At 41.0% G+C, this 7,907-nt stretch overlaps 1 long non-coding RNA gene across 1 annotated transcript; it reads right to left on the reverse strand.

Moving 5' to 3' along the window:
* Positions 1 to 48: 48 nt before the first annotated feature.
* LOC135534704 (uncharacterized) lies at positions 49 to 490 on the reverse strand. Its single transcript, XR_010454730.1, has 3 exons — positions 430 to 490; positions 268 to 348; positions 49 to 168 (listed from the first exon to the last, which is right to left on the reverse strand). It is a non-coding gene; the product is annotated as an uncharacterized LOC135534704 (long non-coding RNA).
* Positions 491 to 7,907: the final 7,417 nt, after the last annotated feature.

Below are 7,907 nucleotides of genomic sequence, written 5' to 3' on the forward strand. Positions count from 1 at the left end.
GTCCATTTGAAGTACAAGCAAACACTCCAGTTCTTAGGGTTACCATGTTTTGGGAAAAGCAGTTTTGAAGAGAAGCAAAAAACATGGCATTCCCCATGGGGTCAAATTTAAAGCTGAATCCACACTGAGTAGCAAGGCCAGGCGTCAGGTTTATGATTTGTGTGTCATCTGGAAGGGATGGAGATGGTGTGAACACAATAGTTGACAAGCAATATCAAGCCATGAATTATGAAAGGAGAGAAAGAGAATCATAAGAGGCAAACTCACTGAAGACAGCATCAACCTCTTCAAAAAGAGGAGCGACACTCAAACGAATAACGTTACCAAGGCATTCAGCGTTGAGGTCATCTGGAATAGGAAAGGTTGGTTAAAAAAAATTCAAAAAAAATCTTGTCAAACACTTAGTGCTTAAATTTGCAAGGTGCATACTTATAGAAGGTGTCTGTTGTGCTTGTATGCCCACAGCTGCCATCAATAGGCAAAACAACCTGTAAGGCATTTGACAAATTATGATTGATTAAAAGGAGGAAGAACACAACAAATGGTTGCATCGCATAAGACTCTCCTAGGCCTGCTTACTACTTACCCTGAGCTAAGGAAAATAATCATTGTAGAACAGATTTGATCTGATAAAATACACAGCTACAGAACCTGATATTTGACCCAAAGTGTGCAGCCTACAGCCCAGGGGTATGCAACTTTTACCCTATGACAAAGGCTTCCCACACTCAGTCACCTGAACCCCAAAGGGCTGCACATTTTCTTTTTATTCCCCTAGCCCTACAAAGCTGATTCAAATAATCATCCAGATTTGTTAATCTGAATCAGCTGTTTTTCAATTTTAGAAGGGTGCTCCGCCCTCACCGCTTTTATCCATTCATGTCAGGGGCCATGGACCGGTGCACCTCAGTTCAGGTTAATAGACTACCAACTTCATTGGCTGAGCCCTACTGGTGACCCTGTTGAAGTCATGTCCAATCGGGTCATCAGAAGGGCTCAGACAATTGTGAAGAAGAAATGTTACTACTTTAATATGAAGATAGCCTCAATGGCGCTGCCCATGCTGTCACGGACACTATATTGGCACAGATACATAGATGAGTCTTTTATCTTCTTATGGCTTCTTATTATCTTCTTGTCCAGAGGTGCCCAGAGTAAACTGCCTGCTACTCAGTCCCAGAATCAAAGATATGCATATTATTAATATATGTGGATAGAACACACTCTGAAATTTCTAAAACCGTTTGAATGATGTCTGTGAGTATAACAGAACACATATGGCAGGCAAAAACCTGAGAAAAAATCCTACCAGGAAGTGGGAAATCTGAGGTTGGTCGTTTTTCAACTCATTCCCTATTGAAGACACAGTAGGATATTGGTCATGTTGCACTTCCTAGATGTCAACAGGCTTCCACTAGATGCCAACAGTCTTTAGAACCTATTTGATGCTTCTACTGTAGCATCATGTATCTTTAAAATGGTGTGAAATACTTGTATGTCTGAGGAATTTTAATTATGAGATTTCTGTTCTTTTGATTTTGGCGCCCTGCACTTTTACTGGCTGTTGTCATATCGATCAGCCCAGAGAAGATGTATCTATCTCTATGAGGCAAGACAATTGTCATTCAGGATTAAAAGGTGACTGCACTTCTTGATTTGGCCTTAGCTGTGTTCGAATACTCGCACTAACTGTACTGTTTGTGACATGAATTGAGTATTTAGTATGCTTATTGGTCATAGTATACCTGTATAAATATATCATAGTATACCTGTATACCTCTGGCCCTTCTTTGGACACTGTGTTAACTAACCTCCAGATGAGCTTCAATGCCATACAACTCTCCTTCCGTGGCCTCCAACTGCTCTTAAATGCAAGTAAAACTAAATGCATGCTCTTCAACTGATCGCTGCCCGCACCTGTCCACCTGTTCAGCATCACTACTCTGAACGGTTCTGACTTAGAATATGTGGACTACAAATACCTAGGTGTCAGGTTAGACTGTAAACTCTCCTTCCAGACTCACTTTAAGCATCTCCAATCCAAAAGCCCCATTTACTACCCACCACTGCAACCTATATGCTCTCGTTGGCTGGCCCTCGCTTCATACTCGTCGCCAAATCCACTGGCTCCAGGTCATCTACAAGTCTATGCTAGGTAAAGCCCCGTCTTATCTCAGCTCACTGGTCACCATAGCAGCACCCACCCATAGCACACGCTCCAACAGGAGAATCTCACTGGTCACCCCCAAACCCAATTTTTCCTTTGGCCGCCTTTACTTCCAGTTCTCTGCTGCCAATGACTGGAACAAACTGCAAAAATCACTGAAGCTGGAGACTCAGATCTCCCTCACTAAGCTTTAAGCACCAGCTGTCAGAGCAGCTCACAGATCACTGCACCTGTACATAGCCCATCTGTAAATAGCCCATCCCCTTGCTGTATTTATTTATTTATCTTGCTCCTTTGCACCCCAGTATCTCTACTTGACATTCATCTTCTGCACATCTACCATTCCAGTGTTTAATTGCTATATTGTAATTACTTCGCCACCATGGCCTATTTATTGCCTTACCTCCCTTATCATTTCCTTATTTGCACACACTGTATATAGACTTTTTCTACTGTATTATTGACTGTATGTTTGTTTATTCCATCAGTAACTCTGTGTTGTTGTATGTGTCGAACTGCTTTGCTTTATCTTGGCCAGGTTGCAGTTGTAAATGAGAGCTTGTTCTCAACTAGCCTAACTGGTTAAATGAAGGTGAAATAAAATAGAAATAAAAAAATACTATGGATATATTTAGTATGCCAAATGTTCCAGGATGTCGTACCAAATTCGCCAAAATATGAGGAATACACGAAGAGGACACTATTTCCGTACTTTAGGGCCAATAATGCAAATATTCAGGAAATCTACCCAATGTTTGACGTGATTATTCCTGTCATTCTGAGCTTAGCTAAATGGTATAGTCATTGTGCGTTCTCAATGGACATTCGGGTGCTTTCGTAAATTCGCTCTGGCTGTCTACTCTGCTCTGAATTTACAAAAAGACAGTGTGACAACGCTCTGAATTCATGAGCACATTCTGGAACTCCTGATTGAATTTAAGAACACACCCGAAGTCGTATAATGTCTAACCAGTAATTTGTTATGCTAGATAGCTAGCAAGAGGTTGCATAGCAACAGCATCAACTTCCGGTAGACAGGTGAAAAGCTAGTGCGCGCGATTGAAAGCCTACTGTTCGTTTACAGTATACTAAAATGAACTAGTAATATATAGTATTCAGTATATACTCATTAAGTATGTAGTATACAGTATGTTAGTATGGGTATTCGAGCACAGCTCTTGTTTTTCATCAATGCTCATTAAGAAATGCTAGCGGCCATGACTGAAGGCAAACAAGAATTGTCTTGGCGGTGAGTTTGATGTGGGTGTTTCTTGGATGTGTTTTTACCATTCAATTGCAATAAACAAGTGCAGCAGTGAATACGTAAGGTAAGCCATCTTTGCTGTAGAAAACAACGTTTTGAAGTTGAGGACTTCTCCCGATGAGCATTGATAGCAGAGCACGCTCATTTGGGCTACAGTTTGAATCACAACATACCAGATGAGTGCGGAATCTGACTTTGGACATTGAATTATTATTATTTAAAAAATGTTGTGTTCGATCAAAACATTCGGTTTCGGAAGTGAATGTAGTGGTGCGTTTGGTTGGTGGATCTGCACATCTGTAGTGAGGTAGGCTGTGCAGGTAGCCCAGATGAGAGTACGTCTGAGATGGATGAAGGTGAAAGCATCAGTGATGAGTCTACCTACAAGACTGTACACATTTTTTGGTGAAAAATGTTCGGAAAAGGAGACGAGGGTGGATTTGCCACAGATGGGGACATAGATGGAAGGGGAGAATCTAGAAGAACAAACAGGCAGGGAGAAGAGGTACAGGAGAACAAAGTAGTAGTGTTTTTTTTAATCTGAGACAACCAGTAAAATGTTACATCTGATAAAGTTGTCAGATGTACAGTGGTTCTTACTTTTTGCTTTATGCAGCCACCGTTTGTGGTAGATGGTGGCAGATTGTGGTAAATTGCATCTTGGCTGACACTTAAATAACGTGCCATAGAATTATGCGGAACCACGCAAGATGTGCTGCAGGATGCCGCAACATTTAAGCTTATACGGTTCCAAAAAAGGACCGCAAAAACATACGAAATAGGTTGTTCCAACCTGTAAACGAACCGTATGCTTTCAGTGGCGTGTACTAGCTCTTCACCTGTCAACCGGAAGTTGATGATGTTGTAATGCAACCTCTTGCTAGATAGTTAGCATAACAAATGACTAGTTAGAGATTTTACAACTTCAGGTGTATTCTTCAATTCAATCTGGAGAACCAGATGGGCATGGTTTGCATATTTGGTGCTAATCCATTGGTTCTACTGTGCTCGGCAAGCTCAATTAAGTGTAACAAATACAGAACCCAGGTCTGATGACTACCTGTCTTTTGCTCCCCCACCTCCAAGATTGTTTCTCTAACGGAACGATGACTGCGCTGGAGATGAAGGTGGAGTCTGCTCCCGGTCTGAACCCCGGTCAGCTGACCCTGAGCGAACCCGCCTGTGGTCCCACCTACAGTGACGATCGCTTCGCCTACTTCCACTTCACTGTGAACTCCTGTAGCACCACCAGGAAGGTAAAATGACTATTACCCTGAGGTGATGGGTACTGTGTATTTATGGACTGTTTGCTTCTGTAGGCTGTAATAAGCAATTCCCCTCTACTACATAGTTTATCAACAATTCATGCTCTATGAGTGCATTACGCATCACAATTGTAGCTATTAGCTGTTATAGGGTGTTTTTTTTCCTTCACCAATTGCTCAATACTTTGTATACAGGGAAAATGTGCCTCTACTATCAGTGTGTCCACTCCACTGCTTGAAGTTTCCCCTATTGAAGCTGCATATTTCCCCTATTGAAGTTGCATACTCTTATAAGGTTAAAGGTTTCCTGCTACTATGTGGTCAACATCACTCGCACATTGGCCTTCCTGACCAGGCCGCGTGACAACGAGCCTTTTGCAGAGACTGGGACGGGTAAACTAATGTTCAGAATGAGACTCGTTCAGGGTAAGCAAGCACAAATTCAGAATTTCAACTTGACCCCTAGCCTCTAAAATAATCTTGGAATGTCTCCTTTACAAAACCATTCCCCAAATGTAAGCCTTGTGATATATTACTCTTGCGTTCTGAGATCTACAGGTGTGGCTATGTAGTAACGGTGAGGGGCTGATTTGGGAAATTGTCAGAAGCCCCTTGGGGGGGAGGGTAGTGTTGGCTATAAATGGCTTGTGTTCATCGGGGCACAACAGGATATTATAAATAAGCTTTTCTTAAAGATAAACTTGTTGTTAATCCAGCCACAATGTCCGATTTCAAAAATACTTTACAGCGAAAGCACACCAAACAATTATGTTATAGGTCAGCACCTAGTCACAGAAAAACACAGCCATTTTTCCAAAGAGAGGAGTCACAAAAAGCAGAAATAGAGAGAGAATTAATCATTAACCTTTTATGATCTTCACCAGATGACACTCATAGTACTTCATGTTACACAATACATGTATGTTTTGTTCGATAAAGTTAATGTTTATTTCCAAAAATCTCAGTTTACATTGACGCGTTATGTTCAGTAATGTTTTGCTTCCAAAATATCCGGTGATTTTGTAGAGAGCCACATCAATTTACAGAAATACTCATAATAAACATTGATAAAAGATACAAGTGTTATGCATGGAATTATAGATATACTTCTCCTTAATGCAACCGCTGTGTCAGATTTAAAAAAAACTTTACAGAAAAAGCACGCCATGCAATAATCTGAGTACGGCACTCAGACACAAAAACAAGCCATACAGATACCCACCATGTTGTGGAGTCAACAGAAGTCAGAAATAACATTATAAATATTCACTAACCTTTGATGATCTTCATCAGAATGCACTCCCAGGAATCCCAGTTCCACAATAAATGGTTGTTTTGTTCGATAAAGTCCATAATTTATGTCCAAATTCCTCCTTTTTGTTTGAGCGTTTAGTTCACAAATCCAAATTCATGAGGACGAGCACTATATCCAGACGAATAGTCAAAAAGTTTAGTTCCAGTTCATAGAAACATGTCAAACAATGTATAGAATTAATCTTTAGGATGTTTTTATCAGAAATCTTCAATAATGTTCCAACTGGAGAACTCGTTTGTCTTTAGAAATGCAATGGAACGCAGCGACCTCTCACGGGCGCATGCGTAATCAGCTCATGGCCTTCTGCCAGACCTCTGGTTGAAACAGCTCTCATTCTCTCCTGCTTCACGGTAGAAGCCTCAAACAAGGTTCCATAGACTGTTGACACCTAGTGGAAGCCTTCGGAAGTGCAATCGGACCATTTTTACACTTTATCTTGGATAGGCAAAGAGTTAAAAAACAACAAACTCAGATTTCCCACTTCCTGGTTGGATTTTTTTCTCAGGGTTTTGCCTGCCATATGAGTTCTGTTATACTCACACACATCATTCAAAAAGTTTTAGAAACTTAGGAGTGTTTTTTATCCAAATGTACTAATAATATGCATATCTTAGCTTCTGGGCCTGAGTAGCAGGCAGTTTACTCTGGGCGCCTTATTCATCCAAGCAACTCAATATTGCCCCCCAGGCATAAGAAGTTAACTTCCTGATTGATGTCTTGAGGTGTTGCTTCAAATATATCCACATAATTTTCCCTCCTCATGAAGCCATCTATTTTGTGATGTGCACCAGTCCCACTTGCAGCAATGCCCCCCCACAACATGATGCTCCCACCCCGTGCTTCATGGTTGGGATGGTTTTCTTCGGCTTGCAAGCCTCCCCTTTTTCCTCCAAACATAAAAATGGTGATTATGGCTAAACAGTTCTGTTTTTGTTTCATCAGACCAGAGGAAATTTCCCCAAAAGTATGATTTTTGTCCCCATGTGCAGTTGCAAACCATAGTCTGGCTTTTTTATGGCGGTTTTGGAGCAGTGGCTTCTTCCTTGCTGAGCAGCCTTTAAGGTTATGTTGATATAGGACTCATTTTTACTGTGGATATAGATACTATTGTACTTGTTTCCTCCAGCATCTTCACAAGGTCCTTTGCTGTTGCTCTGGGAATGATTTGCACTTCTCGCACAAAAGTACATTCATCTCTAGGAAACAGAATGCATCTCCTTCCTGAGCGGTATGACGGGCTGCATGGTACCTTCAGGCATTTGGAAATTGCTCCCAAGGATGAACCAGACTTGTGGAGGTTTACATTTTTTTCTGATGTCTTGGCTGATTTCTTTTTATTTTCTCAAGATGTCAAGCAAAGAGGCACTGAGTTTGAAGGTAGACCTTGAAATACATCCACATCTCCAATTGACTCAAATGATGTCAATTGGCCTATCAAAAGCTTCTAAAGCCATGACATAATTTTCACAAACTGAAATTACACAAAATATTTGAATCTCAGCAAACGGGAAATGGTGGAGCGATTTCTGCATAATGCATCTTTAAAGCCTACCGTATGCTTACCAGTCGAAACAGTTTGCGCATATATTATGACTACATTTTTTTTCTCGTTTCTGTGAAATGTTGGTCTTCAGCAGTTTTTTTCCCCGGCTGTTTGCACGCATTACATTTTTTCTTGAGGCAAGTTCAGTTGGCGTAGTTACGCCCTTTCGTCAGGGATTGGTCAACAGTACTACTCCTATTAGGAGTGGGAACATGAGGTGTTTGTTGTCATTCAATGAGAGATGACTGGTTTTCATAATAAATCTTTTCACTTGAGAAATACTGAAGCAAGCATCTTAGCTAGATGTAAAATTGAGCGACAAGACTTACTCTGCAAAAAGGCCAATTTGACAG

The sequence above is a fragment of the Oncorhynchus masou genome, unplaced genomic scaffold (genome assembly GCF_036934945.1).
Source record: "Oncorhynchus masou masou isolate Uvic2021 unplaced genomic scaffold, UVic_Omas_1.1 unplaced_scaffold_3842, whole genome shotgun sequence".
Classification (NCBI taxonomy): Eukaryota; Metazoa; Chordata; class Actinopteri; order Salmoniformes; family Salmonidae; genus Oncorhynchus; species Oncorhynchus masou.